The sequence below is a fragment of the Lepidochelys kempii genome, chromosome 13 (assembly GCF_965140265.1).
Source record: "Lepidochelys kempii isolate rLepKem1 chromosome 13, rLepKem1.hap2, whole genome shotgun sequence".
Classification (NCBI taxonomy): domain Eukaryota; kingdom Metazoa; phylum Chordata; order Testudines; family Cheloniidae; genus Lepidochelys; species Lepidochelys kempii.
Window position 1 is genome coordinate 17975313 of NC_133268.1, and position 20258 is coordinate 17995570.

The following is a 20258-nucleotide window of genomic DNA, read 5'->3' on the forward strand; positions in this document are numbered from 1 at the left end:
TTCAGTACGTATCAGTTTGTTAAGAGTCTCTGAATCATTTTCTAATTACACTACCCTAACATGTAACAACTTGGTCATCTAGCTGTTCATTAGTTGCAAAGACTGACTGTGGTTGGTCTGGAATCCTTGAGTTGTTCTTATTCTGCAACTGCCATCCATAGAGTTTGCTCTGTTGATTGTTTTTTCTGAGGAACAAACAGTAGAGGTTGATGGTTTCTGTTGAACTCTCCACATTCGGTCTTGATCACATATGATCAGGGTTCTGAATTCTTTCTCTTTTATGACAGCTGGAGTTGTCCGTCCTTTTTCCTCCATCCAATTTGACATGAACACAGTCACCAGGTTCTAGACCCAGCAGTTCATTAACTAAGCGACATCTGTTATAAAAGGGTTCATAAGCTCTTTTAGCTTTTCTGTCCGATTTGGCTACTCTCTTCATGTCTGGCCACTTTGGAGATAGATGCTTTTCCAAACTTGGAACAGTAGATCTGAGTTGTCTTCCTATCAGGACTATATCCAGTAGCTCAGTGGTGGGCAACCTGCAGCCCATGGGCCGCACGCAGCCTGTCAGGGTAATCCACTGGTGGGCTGCGAGACAGTTTGTTTACATCGACTGTCCTCAGGCACAGCCGCCTGCAGCTCCCAGTGGCCACAGTTTGCCGTTCCCGCCAATGGGAGCTGTGGGAAGTGGCACGGGCCGGCCACTGCTTCCCGCAGCTCCTATTGGCAGGGAATGGTGAACCACGGCCACTGGGAGTTGCAGACGGTTGATGTAAACAAACTATCTCGCGGCCCGCCAGTGGATTACCCTAATGGGCCGTGTGTGGGCCACAGGCGGCAGGTTGCCCATCACTGCAGTAGCTCCTATTGGTGTTGATCTGTAACTCAGAAGAGCAAGGAATGGATCTTCCTATTGTAGGATTCTCTTAGCTGTCTCTACAGCTCTCTCAGCCTCTCCGTTTACTTGTGGGTAATGTGGGCTGTTAGTAATATGATCAATATCATATTTCATTCTAATTGTGGCCTGTTCTCCATCACTTGTTGCTCTGGAATACAAAGTCAGAAAAAACACACTGCAACATTTTGTTTTTCAAATATATTATTTCTATATACCTGGAAAAAGAATCCATAGTCACCAGTGATGTCTTTTGTATTTGCATAAATCTGCAGCTAGTGTCTTCCAAAGTCTCTCTGGTAGAGGTGCTTGTACACTGTATGGGCTCATCATTGTGTCTTAAGTTGATTTGTACTGGATCTCCTTTCAAAAGTCCAATATCGTCAAATCCTTCATCATGTTCTTCTAGTCCCATCCTGGCTGCCATGCTGCAGCTGAGGAAGTTGCTGGTCTTTGATCCTTTGATCACATGCACTCTGAATGCATAGCTTTTGTCTTCTGTAAGTTGTTTCTGTGGCCCATGCAGTTCAGAATACCTCCAGTCCTAGTCAGAGCTGTGTCAGGTGATTTCAGCTCTGGGAAGGGTTGAAAAAGGGCGATTGTAAATCCCTTCTTAGATGACCATGACAAGAGCTCTTGAGTCAATTTTCAAGTCCATAGTCTTGACATGAATATTTAATTTCATTCTTCAGGCAGGCTGTATGTCAATGGTTCTCAAACTTTTGTACTGGTGACCCCTTTCACATAGCAAGCCTGAGTGAGACCCCCCCTTATAAATTAAAAACACTTTTTTATATATTTAACACCATTATAAATGCTAGAGGCAAAGCGGGTTTTGGGGTGGAGGCTAACAGCTCGTGATCCCCCATGTAATAACCTTGCAACCCTGAGGGGTCCTGACCCCCAGTTTGAGAACCCCTGCTCTATGTCATCATAAGTGATAGATCCCAGAAATAATGGCTCTTAATTGCCTGTAATATGAGTCAACTGCTTGACTGCTTTGGTGCAGCAAACAGCTGCAAAATGTCCATATTTCATGCATTTATTTTACTGTGTACCTTTGGCTGGACATGCATCATCTGGGTATGTGACTTTTTTTATATCTTGTGCACATAGGCTGGAATTTGTACCTCTTAGTCTCGGAGTTTTCTCTCCTTGTCTCAGGGTTTTTTTGATAATGACTTTTAACACTCAAGTGTCTGTTTACTGCTTCTAAGTTAGTTTCAGGTTTTTCAAGTTAGTCAAGTTTCTCTAGGTTTTGCTGTTTTACCAGGTCAGATTGTTTTGCAATTCGAATAGCTGTGGCTAGGGTAAAGTCTGTCTTCAGTTGTAGCTTCTGTGAAAAGTTTTTATCTGTTAACACAATAACCTGTCTTCTCTGATATTGTCATGTTTTGCATTCCCAGAATCACAGTTTTCAGCCAATGTATGGAGAACTCTCATAAAACATTAACATTTCCCCCTAGTTCTTCAATTTTCTGATGAAAACATGTTCTTTCATAAATCACATTTCTCTGAGGTATAAAGTATCAAAGTATCAAGTATCTCTGAGGTATCAAACATAGCCAGAACCCTTTCATAGTCATCGTTGTGACTGTCTTCAGTAAAGTCAAAGGCTTTGAAGATATGCTCTTCATGCTTCCCCATTGCATCAATTAAAGAAGATACCTGTATATCTCCAGTTTCTTTATGGAGTTTGTTTGGAATTCAAAACCTTGCAAAATAGTGCTTTCAGTCTGTCCCCTGTGAAGGTTTGTCAAAGCTGAAGTTATTTGGGGCATTGAAGAGTGGCATGTGATTCTATGTTAAACTTTGTTGCAGTTCCTTCTGTCTGCAACCTTTGCTGCTGTTTTCCTTTTGTTTCTGTTCTTAGTTAACACTCCTTACACCTTGTCATGTTCCTCTGTACCAGGTATGGACTGACTACAGAACTTCCTTATCCACACCAGATGTCTTTATCATAAGACTCTTTAATAATGCAATGCCAGCTATGGCTGGGGTGCATTTAAATAAGGTATGTTACACACAGTGCCATCTAGTGGCTGAACAATATAATAGTTTTCCATTACAGATTTGGTAACAGGGCTATAGAAGTCCCCTTAAGTATATGAAAGGTGCAGCAGCACTGTTTGGTGTGGTTGAACAATATGGGTCCTAGTCTACAGTCCTTTTATTTAAATAATCTAAGATTGTTTGTTTGTTTCTAAGGGAGACTCCATTTTAAAAGACAATGGCTGAGATCCTCAGCTGTGTCTGAGCTGGAGGCCAAAGGTGGCTTTAAGCCAGCTCTACACCAGCCAGGGATTCCCTCAGACTGGGAGTACTTGTGGCACCTCAGCTGCCAATTTAGGGAAGCTTTATAGCCCCTTCTCAGTGCAAAGGAGTTGGCACGTGACCCTGAATGTTGCTCAGTATTTTCTTCTAGCTAAAAGAATATTGTGATATGTATTAGAAATAAAAGAATCTTGGTGAAAGGTAGCCAGGCACAAGTTGGAGTTCTATGTACAGGTGAATCATTAGGGGTCTAATAATCCCTTCTCTTGAACTTTTTATAATATTTTACATCTGTGTGTAATGGACACAGAATGCTACTATTTTGATTAGCACTTCACTTACCCTTTGTGCTAACTTTGAGCTCGTGCAAGACAGCAAAGAATCCAGATTAAAATATTTACTTTAACAAGAAATTTTATTTTTCCTCTTCTTTCTTCTTGTTTTTATCACCCTTGCTATCTTTTCACTCTCCTCTTTCCTGTTTTCATTGTGTGCTGCTTTTGTTCACAGTCTCACCTAAGCTAAATGCAAACCCAACACAGTTACACTATCAGTGGAATGGAACCCTTTAGGTTAAATGGAATCAAATTAAGTCTGTCCACTCTGGAAAGAACTATGTCCAGCCCTCCTCTGATGGAATTAGAAAATCCTTCAGGAAAATCCTGAAGGAGGCTGATAATTTGTTCACAGCATAAACATACAGATCAGGACTTCTCTGGTTATGATATTAGATCAGGTGTATATTGTTCACAAACACAGATTTATGGCCAGCAACAAGATCCTGTTGCAAGTTAAAGGGGCAACAAAAAACATGCCGTGTTACCATTAAAGAAGAGAATGGAGGGAAAAATTACATGAGCTCTGGAATGGAATGATCAAGTACTTTTGGTGCCATTGGGATTTCTCCTTTAACCTTATATGTTCTTTACATGAGCAAGACTTTATTATACGGAATAAATAAGAGGGAAATGAAGCCACTGCACATGGGCTTGGATTGACCTGAAGAGCCTACCTCATGTCAAACCTCAGGAAGCTTGGAGAAGAGATTTTCGGCAGTCAGTTACACTGACACAGTGTCCTGCTGCTATAAAAAGACAGTATTTTAAAAAAATCGTAGCGCACCAGAGCATAGAGAAGCTGAAAGCTCAGACACCTGAACTCCAGAGTACAATTGACTTGGCTATAGTGACTTGGTGGTGCCTAACGTTTCAAATGCCATCTGGAAAAATCTTTGGATTATGTTACTTTATATTATCCAGCACTGAGGTACCACAGTGGATGTGGCATAAGAAATAAAAGATATCTAGGCTTTTAAAACCACATTTTCAAAAGAGAATCCAATAGATGCAGCTCAAAAATGCACATGTACCCACTGAGTATGTTCAGCCAACCATTGTCAACGTATATTTGCGGGTTTTTACAGGTGTGCTAATTGCACATAGATTTTTGCAGGCACACCTTTTGTACCCTGATTTTAACAGTAATTGTTTAAGAATTGATGATCATGACTTTGGAATTCTAATGATTAAAGAGAAGCAAGTGTGGGAATGGGGCAATTAGCTTTTTAAGTCACTCTTTCCCATGTTATATTTTTGCCTGTCACCCACAGAAAATACAGAGGCAAGCAATGTAATATACCTGACTGAAATATAATGCAATATTGTTTAGATGCAATTCACCATTGTGTGTTCTCTTATGCATGGTTCTCTGAAACAGTTAAAAGAAACCTGTATCCAGGCTGGTCAGGCATAAGGCTGAAAATTCAAAAAAATAAGAAGTACTTGGCAGAAATAAAATATTATTGGAAACTTATTTTTAATTACTATTGTATGCTGTATTGTGCAGTTTTCCTTCAAACTGCCTGTCACAAATCAAAATGCTTCATTTATGTAACCTTGTGATTTAGTGTTTACACACCCAAAAATAGTCCAGAAGGTGTCACAAGCCTGTATGAGATCCCTGAATAATGGATTTGGCATTTGTGTCTCTTCAATAGCTGAAAAACATATAAAATCACATGTAACTAGATAGCTTCCTATAGGCTACACATCTGAGAAGGCTCAAAATCAGGGCATGTTAGGAATGAACTTAAATCCCCCTTCCAGTTGCTCCTAAAAACTTGTTGCTTTGTTTGGCCAACCTTCCAGAAGTATATTATGAATTGGGTAGTATCCTTTAAATAGTTTGTAAGCCATCTAGGGGCCCTCTCTGTCTTCTGTGTTTCAGAAGTCACCTTAACCCTGCCAGAGCAGTACTGTATGTATGTAGCTAGGCCTTGCATGTTGTATGTAATTAATAACCATAATTATTTGGCCCAGCTGTGCCCATGTGGTTCATTCATATTACATATTTGTTGTGTAACAAAAAAAAGAAACAGCACTTATGTGGCTGACCTCCACCCCAACCTTCTTTCCAGACACTGTCTACGAAGAGTAATACGTTACATTTAGTTTTATTTTAAAAATTTACAATATAAAAATAACCAGATCTGTATGTTATCACAAACACATCCCATGACTCAACAGTGCTGCAACTCCCTGGTTCTCCCTTACTCTTCCTCATTCTTTTTTGTTATTGCTGTTATTGTTATCATACATTGCTGTCTTTTGTCTTATTTTAGGGACCAATCCTGAATATGTGGACTCCAGTACAAGCAATGGGAGCTCCTGTCTGAAAGGACGCTCAGCACATTGAATGATGGCCCCTTGTATTGTAATTTCCATCTGGTAAGGACTGTAATTTTCTGTTTGTCTGTAAAGCCCTACATGCTGCTATAGCACTAAGGAGATAAATACGCATTATTACAAATCATTAACTGCTTTAGGTTCTGCCAGGTTGTGTTGGCTACATAGGAAGAACTTAAGAGTTATTTTTAAAGGTAAAAAGCAAAATTTTAGCCAAGTTATGCTTCCTATAGGTGCTGTGTTAGTGCAGAGAATGTGCGGAACTAACTCTCGCTGTGTAACTTTTGGAGGATGGCAGAATACTATTCAATAGACTATGCAGTATGTTTATGACTATAATATTTTAAAAAGGATCCCATGTAGTAAATAATGATTGAGGAAGTAGCTGAACTGGGAAATACAGCAGAAATTTGTAAGTTTGCAGGATGTGCTAGACAAAGTGACATTTACCTGCTTCAAACCCAGATTTTGCTCTGGGAAACTTCCACCTATTTCAGTGGGATTTTGCTTGGGTGAGGAATGAGTTAAAACTGAACAATGTCCGAGGCATTTAGCCCACAATGCAGTTTCTTTCATAACAACCATATAATGGAAACCTCCGGGTGGTTTCTCATTTGCAGCTCCTTCTTTCTAGAAGCAGCACTGCTAAGCCTCTTCTCCCCTTCCCCCCACATTTGTAGACTTGTCTTCCTGCCAATACAACATTAAAACAATGCTTTAAAATTCATACGGTTAAGGCCTATAGCATGTGATGTCACTGCAGTGGGAGCAGAATTCTTTTATTATCATCTCTTTAAACGAGAAGAAAGCTATTAAAATCTTTGATCATTTTCTGATTCTGCACATCAACATGCCATGCAGCAAGAAGAGCCCAGCATGGGATTGTACACTTACATTCTGCCTAAAGAAGAACGTACACAAAAGAGGGCATGTTATTATGGTGTCTCATTTGTGCCAGATATTTGTTTTACACTTGGGAATCTGACTTATATCCAAAGCTGGCTTGACATAAACCCAACACTTGCCCATACTTTTAAAAGACATGTTTATATGGAGACATATTCATTAACATAAGAACTGTTAACAATATTTGCATTTATACTATCTATCTATATCTATCTATCTAAAGGCCTTAAAATCCATACCAGAGTATCCACCTGTTTTTAACTTCTGGCCCCTACCAAACAAAAAACAATTTAAATACCCCCCAGCCTAGGAGATTCAAAGTTTGGATCCCTATATACAGTAGAGATGTGCCTAAGATACACAGTTCAGGTGTGGATCCTGATTTTAAGCCCACACATGTTGTGGATGGGTGATTTTTTTACTTGAGTTTTTGGATTGCTAGGGGCCAGCAGCTAAACACAGATGTGATCCTAGTTTGCATTTCAAGCCCCTTAAATCTCAGGGGGTGTCTGGATTTAGGGTTTTGGTTTAGGCTCACTGCTAACAAATGCACCTGAAGTATATAAGCAGGATATGCCTTGGTAACACAGGAGGCATAATCTTATTTATTCTTGTTTAAAAGTTTAAACTCAGTTTGAGTTAGGGCAGCTAAAAATAGGAGCTTACTGATGGTGGGCAGGAAGTTTGGCATTAAACACAAATTGCCCTCTTTATGCTGATGACTCCAGGTTCTATCCAAACGTAAACCTTCTATCTAAAATTTGGTCTGTCTCTGTCATGTCCTTCTGAATATCTAGCCATCAGCTCAAGCCCAACATGGCTAAAACAGATTTCCTAATCTCTCACACACCCCAAGCCCTTCCTGCTACCTCCATTCTCGATTTCTGTGGACACTACCACCATTTTGTCAGTCACTCTGGCCTGTAATCTGAGTGTCATCCTTGACTGTGGCATCCCTCCAAGTCCTCAGATCCAGGTTATATCTAAATCTTGCAAATTCTTTCTGCATAACTTCTCTAACATATGACCTTTCTTATCCAGACACACAGCTAGAACTCTTGTCCAAGCTCTCATCATCTTGCACCTTAGTTACTGCAGCATCCTTCTCTCTGGCCTTGACAAATGCAATCTTGCCCCACTTATATTCGTTCAGAATGCTGCTACAAAGATAATGTTCATAGTCCATCGCTTTGACCACGTCATCCCTCTTTGCATCAATCCACAGGCTATCACATCAAACATAAGCTGTTTATATTTACTTCCAAGGTCCTTCACAGTCAATCTCCACCCTGCCTATCATCTCTCATTCTCTGACAAGTTGTCGACTCCTGCCTCCGATTAGCCTATAATACCAGCCTCTGTTGCCCACTTCTTAAATATTCAAACAAGCACCTTCATGCTTTCTCCCATGCTTCCCCTGACAGTTGGATGGTGCTCCCCTTAAAGATTCACAAAACTTCCAGTCCCTCCTTAAAACACTCCTTTTCAGTGATGCCTACAAAAATACTTGACAACCATCAGGCTGCTACTGTGCTGAGACCACTGTCTATCATGCTGGTCAGTATTGTCTCATTGTTTCCTTGGGCTCCCCCATCTGTCTGTCTCTAACCTCTTGTCTTAGACTGTAAGCTCTTTGGGGCAGGGACTGTCTCTTTGTTCCTGTGTTTGTATAGCCCCTGGCACAATGAGGTCCTGGTTTATAACTAGAGCTTCTAGTAATACAATAAATAATAATAAAAGATGAGGAATATGTTGTTTACTTTAGTACATTTGCAGATTGCATTCTATTGGTGAATATATCAGGTGTAACTGTAATGGCATCAGAGTTGTGGCAGAAGACTTATAGGTTAAATGAGAAAGTTTCCCTATCTAAGACCCAATCCTGCATGCCCTCTGAGCACAAAAATCCCATTGAAGTCTGCATATTGAATACTGCAAGATTGGTGCCACTGTGGAAATAGCCAAATAGTGGGCAAGATACATGAATTTGTAACATACAGATATACTCCGTGCATATCCAATAAATGCTGTACATATACACATAGGTATATATAGCGGGTGAATTAGAGTAATTTCACAAAAAGAAAAGGAGTACTTGTGGCACCTTAGAGACTAACCAATTTCTCATGCAGTAATTTCACAATTACTGCATGAGACCGCAGTAAATCTTGTGATATGGTTTGACAAGACTATTTCAGTCACCTTGTGCAAAAGGAAGTCATCAATCATGAGATTTTAAGATTTTGTGGCAAATTTCAAGGTGTTATTTGACCTTTCTCATAAAAACCACAATTGAAGCATGTCACTCCTGCATGCACGTTGTGTATGTGCACAGAGATATGATCTATTGGTACTATCATAACTTTGTGACTCTGGTGAAATTACAGAACATCATTAGAATGAAGGAGACAGTGCTGAGTGTTTTTTCAGTCTTTAGGGGTTCATTTATGCTGTAATAAATTCCATATTGCCATCTGAAAGGTGGAATCTAAACACTGTAATACAGTAATATTGAAGTATTTGTTTTGCTTCCTTTTTTCCTTGGCTGAAATGCCAGCAAGGGAGTATTTTTCTGCTTGGCAGGCAGCCAGCAGTTTCCCAGTAAATAATATGAACCCTGTCCTGCAGACTAAAGCTGTACATCACTTCAGAAAACGTTCAGGCCCCTGGAGAGCTCAAGGAACCCTGGCTTACAAAGTGTGTCTGGAGAAGATTCTTTTCCCAGCAACTTGCCACATTTTAAAACTGTGTAAGGTTTGCTTTCCTCACCTCTTTCTTCCCTCGCCCAAAAATGATTCCTTATGCGCCTCATCCTTACTAATCATTGTGATCTTTTCCCTCCTCTTCCAGTGTGAAGACAGAAAAAGATTGGCCACTAAGACCCAGAAAAAGAACCCTCAGTAGCTGCATCCCAGCAAGGCTGGGCCAAATCTAACCCCCATCCACATTCACGTTGGTACCTGTCTCTTGTGGTGACAGGTACCAACTTAGTAGCTGCAGGCAGCCTGCCTACCCACCTGCTCAGTCAGTCTCAGACAGTGACATCGGCAGGGACTGGTTGCAGTTGATGTAGTTATTTTGGGTTTTGGTAATTGTGGTGTCATGAGTAGACTCCTAACATATCTGAGAAAGTCTTCATCATTCAGATCATTCAGATCATTCAGGCCATTCCTCTGCAAAGGCAGGGTAGAGTCCTTCAGCAGAGGGTATACGAGTACTAAATTGATATCAGAGCAACACTAAAGGTAAGGACATGAAAGCAATCGATTCTAAACCTCTATCCCTTACAAGATGAAATATATATATATATTGATATCAAGGCTGACAATCCAAGTGGCTACTTACATAAATATGTGGATGCCCTGGGCAGGAAAAGGGAACTCCTACACCATGAAGGTCACAGTTACGTGTGACTTACGCTGCCTTCTGTTTGAAAACTGACAAAAGAAGCTTCAAGTTTAAGATGGACAGAAGTGGACAGATCCTGTCTGCTTCTACACAGGTGCAAAAGTGGGGAGGGGAAGAGTGGTGGTGTATGTGCAGGGGGCAGCAAGAAGAAGCCTGGTGCTTGTGCTCCTTGTTTGCAAGCTGTAGGGGAGCAATAATTTTGGCCAGATAGGCAATACACCTCAAAGAGAGTTGGGCTTATTGAGGTAGATAATCAGGCTGATATTCACCTCTGGCACCTCCAAAAAGATTTAAGAGCCACTCCTAAGTCTATTCTCTGCAATTTCCCAGGCAAAATGCTTCCAGCAGCTGCTGCTTCAGTGTTGCACCTCTCCACACATTCCCAACCCACAGCATAGCTCAGACTTTAAAAGCCACAAAAGAGCCCAACTGTTTAGTGAAAGGATTGCATGCTTGCATGGACTTGAACACAGAATAGATTAATTAATCAATGTTTGCAAAGCCCTTTGAAACTGAAAAGTGCTGTAGGAGTTACGGATTGTTATTACTGAACACTTCCCAGTTAGCACTGAAGTTACAATGCCTTTCCCCATACATGTTCCCAAGAACTAGATGGGAAACATGAGGCTGCAGTTGCTGACAATCACAATCATCAAAGGATATGTGAGGGCAGAAAGTGTCCTATAGCTGTCCTTACAAGGAAAGACTTATCTTGAAGTCAAGTTGGCAACTGTCTTATCCTCCAAGGTCTGTAGACAGCTGCTTCCTCATGTACTTGTAACATGTTGTTGTTTTTTTCAGCTCGCATACAGTTACCAGTTGCCAGAAAGTGATGTGGCCCTATGGGGGGAACACAACAGTTCACTTATCTACTGGCACTTTCAGCAGTTAGCACTGTCCATCAAGCATTTTTGCCTTCTCAAGGGTGTCAGGACCCAAATGGCATCCCATGTTGTTTCCATTCTGCTTTCTCTGAGAATGAATTTGCTTCCTTAAGTAAACTTACTACACTAGCTAAATCTAGGCTAGGGTCTTGCAACACACCAAACACCTTCACTTTCTTTAACAGTCATTACTAGTGTGAAAGGAAACTTTGTTTCCCAGTTTACAAAAGGCATTAGGTTTCCATAAATCTGCCTTATCTTCACAACAGAAGCATAGTTCTCTTAGAATTGGGGTGTTTTTCTGATGATCAGTATACTAGGTTTTGCATTTGTTCTTCTCTCTCTATTTATACAGAAAAGCCTGAGCTGCAATAGTCATACATCTTCTTCCCTCACAAAAAAGTCTGGAAATGTTCAGATCTGGTGTTTTAGGTTGGCTCAACCTAAAAAAAGCCCGCTGTAAAATTCAGAACTGAATCCAAGTTTAGATTCCAAAATGCCCCCAAATTTGGTGGGGCATTTGGATCTGGGTTTTTGGTTTGGGTTCACTGCTAATACCCAGTTTCTGTAACTTGATAGTATATGGTCAAGGCAGTTGGCAGGTACAATCATATGTGAAGACTTTAGAAAAACATTTGATTGATATAGCTGATGCATATCAATAATTCTCTTCAAATTTACAGAGAAGTCATCAGTATCTTTCTTTGCATTTCTGTGAACTCTGTATGAACTTGAGATAGGGGAACTTGTACAATGACTACATAAAACACACACACGAATCCCTGTTGCTGCTACTGACTTTCAAATGCCCGCTAAAAACAAAATTCCAAATGCTAAGATTTTGTGTGTGAATGTGTGCATGAATGGCAAGAGGTGTTCTGTTCCTGATGACTGGGTCTTGCAGAACATCTGCCGCACATGGAAACAACACCAAAATAACACTTGCTTGAATAGTTTTCTTTGGAGATTTCAGACTCTGTTCTCTATAAGATGCTATTAATTAGGCACAGAACTCTTTTGAATGAACAAAATATAAAGCTTTTCATCGATACATTGCTCTTTACTCTGAATACCGGGGAGGACTGTTTATTCTTGCTGCACAGTCTTTGGTCTCATGAACTGTAATTGCTTACAGCTTTACCTCTGTGCTTACTGATAATGCATTGCTTGACCAATTAGTGAAATCAGCTCATTCTTCACTCTAAGAGACTTTCAGATAGGATCTTAGATGTGTCTTTGAAGATTTTGAGATGTTTGTTAAGAACGAGGATCATGTTTAACATCCCTTTTAACTCTCTGTATGATGGCTTAATCAGAGCTTTTAAATAATATTGATTATCAAGTGTTTGCTGCCCACAATGAATCAGGAGATAATTAATATAAATTATGATTAACAATGATTAGTGATGTATGAAGAGATTATTTACTAGTGCATATATGTCTAAATACATTAACAAGATTATTAATAATACTTTGCACTTATATGCACTTTTTCATTTAAATAGTTCTATTTCCAGTTTCACAGATAGGAAACTGATGCACAGACAGGTTAAGTAACTTACCCAAGGTCACAGCAGTCTAACAGAAGAGATTAGCCACTGCATCAAAGAGCTCTAGTTTTACTCTGCCTAGCATGGTGATGTTGTGAGTTCTCCATGCCTGGACTGCATTAATACAATATGTGATACTGATGAATTATGCAGGGAGAAAGTTCATATTTCTTCATGCCACATGTTTTCAATCTTTAAAACTAAAGAGCTGTAGAAACCTAAGTAAATGATCATGGGGAAAGAACGTACACTGAAAACAAGCTAAGAAACTAACTTTGCAACAAGCATTTTACTTGCTTGGTGTATGGCTTTTTAGAGAAAAAGTTTAAGTCATTAAGCAAAAAGCTTAATAGAACAGTAGATTTGTGGGTAAAACAGTGGATTGGGACTCTACATATCTACTACAGACTTCCTGTGTATGACTTTTGGCAAGTCATATCTCATACTGTCTGTATCTCAGTGCCCAGTCTTCTGCTTGTATGTTCTATCCTTTTCTTCCCTCCTTTGTCTGTTTTGTCTATTTAGAATGCAAACAATTCAGGATGGTGAGTATTTCTTACCGTGTGCGTATCAGTACTTAGCCCAATGGGGCTCTGACACAGTAGTAATAGTAAAAGCTATAGAGTGGTAAGACAGACTATGGCACCACATCGGCGCAGCTGCACCACTGTAGCGCATCTGGTGAAGATGCACTATGCCAGTGGGAGAGCATCTCCCATCGACATAGTGCCAGTGTGGATAGTGCTTAAGTTGATGTAACTTGCATTTCTCAGGGGGATGTCTCTTTCATACCCCTGAGCAACATAAGTTACATCAACTTAAGCGGTAGTGTAGACCAGCCCCATGTCTCACAAGATAAGAAGAGGTTAGGTAAGAGAGGTATATGGGAATAATGAACAATTGGGAGGGGGCTTGCAAACTGCATGGAAGACATTGATATTTTGTAATTTTACTAACATAATACAAAGCCAATTTCTGTTCTCAACTGCCAAAAAATCAACAGGAATTTGCCATGCATATCTGAGGACAGAATTTCGACATTCGGAGTCTCACCAAATAAACGCAATCTATTTAGTGTCTCTCAAAATCACAAAGGTATTAGTAAACTTCTAAATGTAATGTCTGCTGAGACCTTAAGAACATAAGAATGGCCATACTGGATCAGACCAAAGATCTATCTTGCCCAGTATTCTGTATTCTCACAGTGGCCAATGCCAGATGCTTCATAAAAAATGAACAGAACAGGTAATCAAGTGACCTTTTATAGCAGTGGTTTTCAATCTGTGGTCCGTGGAACCCTGGGAGTCTGCAGACTAAGATCTCCAAAGGGATCCACACCTCCATTCAAGTTTTTCAGGAGTCTGCAAATGAAAAGAGGTTGAAAACCACTGTTTTATAGCAATGTTTCAGCCCTCAGTAGGTAACAGGTACATGCCACTTTGAGAAAGTGCCTGCCGACCAGTAATAAAATATTATGCCTATTACTATAAACATTTCTGCAGTAGAGTGAGGATTGAGTAAACCATTTGGCTTAGTTTCAGTCATGATACTTTTTCTGCTAAACAGGACTGAAACCTGTTGGTCTTCTAGACAGAGTGCAGGCAAGAGCTGGGATAATGTGGGTGTCAGTGAGAGTGAACCAGCTTTAAGATGTAGACTGGTGTCACTAGTACAGGACAAAAAAGCATTTTAAAAAAAAGAAGGGGGGACATTTTTGTATGCGATTTGGATCTCACTTGTTCTGGTTGTAAAATTTAAAACCAGAGTCAAAGTCAATTAAGTTGCTCTGGATTTCCACTGCTATAAGTGAGATCAGAATCTGGCCCTTTGTTTTTAAACATTGCACCCAGGACTCAATATCTTTTGGTAGTTGTGTAACATTTATAATATATATTTATTTGTTTTGCTTAATTCCACAACAGGCATCACAAGGAAATACAAGCCTGTTTTATTATCTTTAAATTGTTCAAAGCTGCAAAGAATTTGCATAATTCTCTTGACCATTCTTTTGTAAATAACTGAACCTAGTCCTGTGTAAGGGCAAAATTCACTGCCCAGATCCCATGGGTTCTGTGTGGAGAAGCAGATGGAATGTAGGGAATGGCATGAAAAAAAATCAAAAGAAGTAAAGCCCCCCAAACTGGGGCAGGCCCCTTAAAGTAAAACTTACTTAAAGACAAAATTTTAAAAGATCAATTTTTCTTTGTGTATGTTTTCTTCTTCTCCCAGTCCTCATACAGTTATTTTCTGTAAGGAGCATGCATAAAACAAATGAGAAGCCAAAGAGGAACTAACAAGGGAGAGGGCTTACATACACACTTGATATCTGAACCTGCCACTGCACTGATCAAGACAAAAACCCAAAATGAGGGACTCTACATAAATTATGCAGCCAGCTTTTTTTTAAATGGAGGATTTGTCTTCTAAAAAGTAACACTTTCTCTGGACTCACTTTTCATCTCTCCAATAGAATTAATTTGCAATTAGGGATGATAGTAAATATGGACTGACTGGACCTTTGCTCAAAACTTTTGAGGTTAAAAAATGCAGAAACCCTTAATGCTTTGTGAAAGGTACTCTTGAAGCAATTTTACCAGTACTGCAGAATCCTGAGATTTTGGGAGCATCCTCTCCACATGAAATTTCCCACACCAAAGAAGTCTAGTTATGTTTAGATAAACTTTTGCTGTGTGCTTATTCAAACCTAGGGTAAATCTCTGCTCACTCTAATACCAGGTGTTGGTCTTTGACACATGATATGGGGCCCCATGGTTTTTCAGGGGTAGGGAATTTAATTAGTTCAGGGCCTGGTTCTTGTTCTCTCTGGAGTAGAGGGGGTGAGGCGCAAGATACAATTCTTGTTTAGTCCCTTTCCCCCTCCCTGCCCTACACAAGGCTAAACACTAGACTAGCAGAACAAGTGATCACAGGAGGCAGTGCAATTAGGCCAGCTGACACTAGTGAGGACTATGATTTCATTGGCCATTCCTTCAGGTGATTGCAGTTACTAGGTGCATATTAGCACAGGTTTCAGAGTAACAGCCCTGTTAGTCTGTACTCGCAAAAAGAAAAGGAGTACTTGTGGCACCTTAGAGACTAACCAATTTATTTGAGCATAAGCTGTAGCTCAGGAAAGCTCATGCTCAAATAAATTGGTTAGTCTCTAAGGTGCCACAAGTACTCTTTTTCTTTTTGCATATTAGCACAGGCTTCCTCGTACTTTTCATTGCCCTTCCACCTGCTAGGCTTCTTCTTCAGTCCTCTGTCCCTCATGTATGTGCATGTTCAGAAAAGTTCCTACCCCAAAGCATCCCGGGGAGGAGAAAGAAGGGTGATAAATGGGAAGGGGAAGTAGACACCAAGTAGGGTAGGAAAACAGGGTGTAATGGGGGGGCAGAGTGGAACTCGGGCGTAATGGGGGGACGGGAGTGGAAGCGGAGCAGCTGAGGGAAGAGACGTCTGGGATAATGAATAGGGGAGGAAAAGCCGGCGACAATGGGGGGGAAACGGGGGGTCCTAATTCTACAGCCCCGCCCATGCCCTCTCCCCGCTGCTGCAGGCCGGCCGGGCGCTAGGCTGGGGGGCCGGGGGCGGGGATGTGGCCTCAGCACCCCGGGCGGGGAGGCAGCGCTTGGAGGAGGCGCCTTGCAACAGATGGGTAAAGCCGGCTCCTCACTGAGTCCCGCATTGGCCGGCGGCGGCGGCCGAGCGAGGCGCGTGGGAGCCCCTCGCAGGGAGGGAAGAAGGCGAGCGCGGCAGCTGTGTGGTCCTGCAGGCAGGCAGCGGCGCGGACCACCCCCAAGCCCGGCTCGGGGAGGTGAGGAGGCTGCCTGCCCCCAAGGTCCGGGGGAAGCTGGAGGTCGCTGTTCGCTGCCCTTGCTGCTGCTGTGTCCCTGAGCCGCTCGGGGCCATCGCTGGCCGTCTCTCCTCCCCCGGTGCAGTAAGTAACCTCTTCGCCTGCGGCATTGGGGCCGCAAGGGTGGGAGCGGGGTGAAGAAGTTGACGGGTCTCTCCGCGTCTGGGGACCCGGCTCTTAAACGGCTGCATTTGCCTTCTGCGTGCACTGGAGGCAGAAGAGTCAGGGCGGCTGATTCCTGTGTCCAGCGCTTAGCTGCTTCTGGCGGCGTGACCTGCAAAAACGGGGGAGCAGCAGAGCCCAGTCAGGACCCAAACCAGTGCAGTTCCTTAGGCTGCAAGAGGGTCCCCGTCAAAAGGACGCTGGCTTCTGATTGTGAAGTATCGGTGCCTGTTGTAAGTAATTATTCGCCGTTCTCTTCCTCCAGCGTGCTTAACAGAAAGGGAGGGAGGTTTCTCACATGGGGAAACTGAGATGCAGTGAAGGGACTCACCCAAGGTCACACGGCAAACCCCGGGGGTTGAGCTGGATTAGGTGCTCAGGTAGAGTAATGTGGACTGTATTGAAAACTTTGATTCCCAGTTCTGTGCTCTAACTGTTAAACCACACTGTGAGATGACTGCTGGAAGAATACATTTTTGTGAGGTAGTTTTCTTAAGCATTGTGTATAGGCATGAAACCATGGACAGAGTGCAATGCCAGTTCTGTGGCTCATCTCCTCAAGGTTTGCTCTTTTTACTGTCTGGTGGTAAGTATTAGGCTCCATAAACAGGGACACAAGCCACTGAAGAAAGAACCAATGTTTTTTCTTTCTTACTCACTATCACCAGGCATTTTAGTGCCTCTTATACTGAATGTTTTTTCCCCAAACATTTTAAAATACCCTAGAATTTAATACAACCAGGAATTCAAAGACCATTACAAATGACAATAGTTTCCTGTTGTTCATAGCTCCCTGGCCATTTGCACAGTAATTCAGACAAGCCTAAACTACAATTCCTTAATCCTGAATCTAGCTATTTTATGTCCTCAAGCTGCCAATTTCTGATCTCCTCAGTTAGCATTTACTCTTGGTATGTAACCTCGTCCTTGGCTTCGGTTTGGACCCTTGTCACATGGAAGCAAAGCTGAGCCCTACTGACGCTTGGAAGAGTGGTGTCTCCTTTTGTTGAAACTTGCTGTCATGGGCACTCAGGCCAGTTTGTGACTCTAAATGTCCAGGCTAAAGTGGCTACCTGCCAGAGCCCAAGTTAAAGATGCTATGGCTCAGTTGATGATGCTGGATGCTTCAGAGATAGGAGGAAAAAACAACACAAGACAACTGCAAAGGCTTTTAACATGAGGGAGAAAATATTCCTTTCAGATCTTCAAAGGTGGTGATGCAACACACTGGAGCATGAGATTCACTTGCCTTTTTAGCAGTCTTAGCTTGCATAATGGCCACGACTGCAAATTTCATTCTTGTCCTTAACAGAATCCAGCCATTACCCTTTATTTCATGTTGTGGGATAAAAAGCATCTAATAAGATTTCATTATATTCATTATTTTGTATACCTCAAAGTTTCCTCTGACTCCGCCCTTATTCAGGCTAAATAATCCTAGTCTACACTATATAAGAACCCCTACCCCCCCCCCAAACTTCTAACTGGCCTTTCCCTTTATCTAGTAGTAATTATTTATCTGTCACAGTAGATAGGTAAAAGATGGCTTGTACAACGAACCTTACTTTTATAATATAGAATATATTTTCATAGAATTTTGTGGAATTCTTTTAATGTATATTCTCCTTTTGTCAAAATTTCTTGAAATAATTCACACACTCCCTTTACCTAGCACTAGGGTTCTCAGGTACTTCCCATCTACATCTAGTGGGTAAAATCTGGCTCTAGAGGGTCGCATACTGTTCTCCGATCACTGCCTAGCTACTATTTGCACCTTATGGTTGGCATGTGTAACCTCAATGGTGCAAGAACAAGAGCTATTTTTGTTTTCTTATTTCTCAACTTTGCTTCCCCCAACTCCTCAGGAAGCCGTTGCTTGCACACAAAAAACAATGCCAGAGCTAGTATACAAAGAGCAGAGAAGTCACCACCATCACCTCATCAGCTTATGTTCCTGGTACAGAAGAGAATGGGCAATACAGAATGGCATGCTCATTTAAGTAAGGGCATTAAGTTACTTACAGAACCAAGGGGGAAGAGAATTTTGCTCAAGTGTGCTGGGGAAACCCATGGTTATGAAAAGTGCTCCCTGTGACTTTTAATGACTTCTACATTCTCATCTGCAGTATCTTTAATTGTAGAGATAGGAACTTTTTGAAATACGTTCATAGAAATATTCAGTTACATCAACACCAAAACATTTTGCAAAGATATCCATTTCAATTAAGGTTTTGTCAGGACAGTTTCAGGTCCCGTGTAGACTTTTTTTGCGGGGGTGGTGGAGAGAAGACTGACCTGTTTGATCTGAAAACAGACGTTTTGACACTTTAGTTTCCCAAAAACCTTCTAATGGAATGGAATGAAAATGAATTTTGAAACCGTGAAAGTTGTTGTGAAAAGGATTTGTTCTCCTGCCAGCACTACTTAATAGATTTGAAATAGTTCTTGTTTTTAAAGTGTAGCAGTTTCCAGTGTTCTTTGGTCTCCTAGTGTGCAGAAAACATAGTGTATAGAGAAACCTGCAGAGATGAGGCAGGTTTGATAAGAGAGCATTGAAGATAACTGTCAACTAATAGTCAGTCTTTGTATGGGGGGAGAAGATGTAATTTGAGGTGATTTATTTTACAATCTGAGTTGCTTAAATAAAATGTTACCCCTTGAAATTAGCTTCAGACTTGTATTGTTAGTTTCAAAACTTTTCTGCAAAGACTGATATTAAAGTTATGTAAGTCTGAACAACAATTGAGAAAAGAATTATTGCATTCACTTCTGAATAAACAGGAAGGTGTTTGCTCCTATTATAGTTTGGTAAATTAGAGATTTTATTACAATTTCTTGTAAGGAATCATGCCTAACTTCCAGTGCTCACAAAGGCACATGAAAAATCTATGCACATTTTGAGTGGTCCCAAGTGGATGCCTGTTTGGGATCCTGATCTGTGTGCACTGATGCCTACATTTATGTGTATGTTGCCATAGTCATTTGGAGCTTTGGAGACTCATCTTGTTACAAGATCACAAAATAGAATCATGTGAGTGGCACTGAAATTGTGCCCTAGATGTCAATTGAACAGCTTAACTACTCAACCCCGAATAAAACTTTTATGTACTTAAACAAACAACATCCCACCAAATATCTGGTCCAGATAAAAGTTACTTTTCATTTGCTAAGCCCCAGTGAACAGGATTTTCTGTAATGATAAATATTGATGAGCTTGCACCTCACCAGTCTGGAACAGTGGCTGGCTTCTCTGTGGGTTGGTTCTGATGTGAATTTGGTTTTGATGCCTAGCAGGAATATGTGTGAGGGGAAGAAAAATAAATAACAGTACTACAAAAGATCTAACTACAGATCCTGCTTGTAGGGAACATAAGGATAGAGGGAACTCTGTTTAAAGCAGGTTGAAAGTTATGAAGCTATTATTTGCTTATATTTTTGGTACAGCTCCCAAAAGTGTGCATGGTGCCATTGTAGTACAGATAGACAGTTCCTGCCCTGGCTTTAATCTAATTTTAATTTTTAATCTAATTTTAGACATGAACAACCAATTGGAGTAACAGAACGGTAAGTGGCAGGAGATATTAGTATATTGATGTCTCTGCACTGAAATTTCAGTTATAACCACAAAGACATTCTGTG

General features: G+C 41.1%; 1 protein-coding gene across 1 annotated transcript in view; it reads left to right on the forward strand.

The window, feature by feature from the left end:
• The first annotated feature begins 16297 nt into the window (after positions 1–16297).
• SULF2 (sulfatase 2) overlaps positions 16298–20258 on the forward strand; it is a 248480-nt gene continuing 244519 nt past the window's right edge. Inside the window, exon 1 of the mRNA XM_073309507.1 lies at positions 16298–16541. The gene's annotated coding sequence lies outside the window, so the exon portion shown is untranslated. The remainder of the gene's footprint in view (positions 16542–20258) is intronic.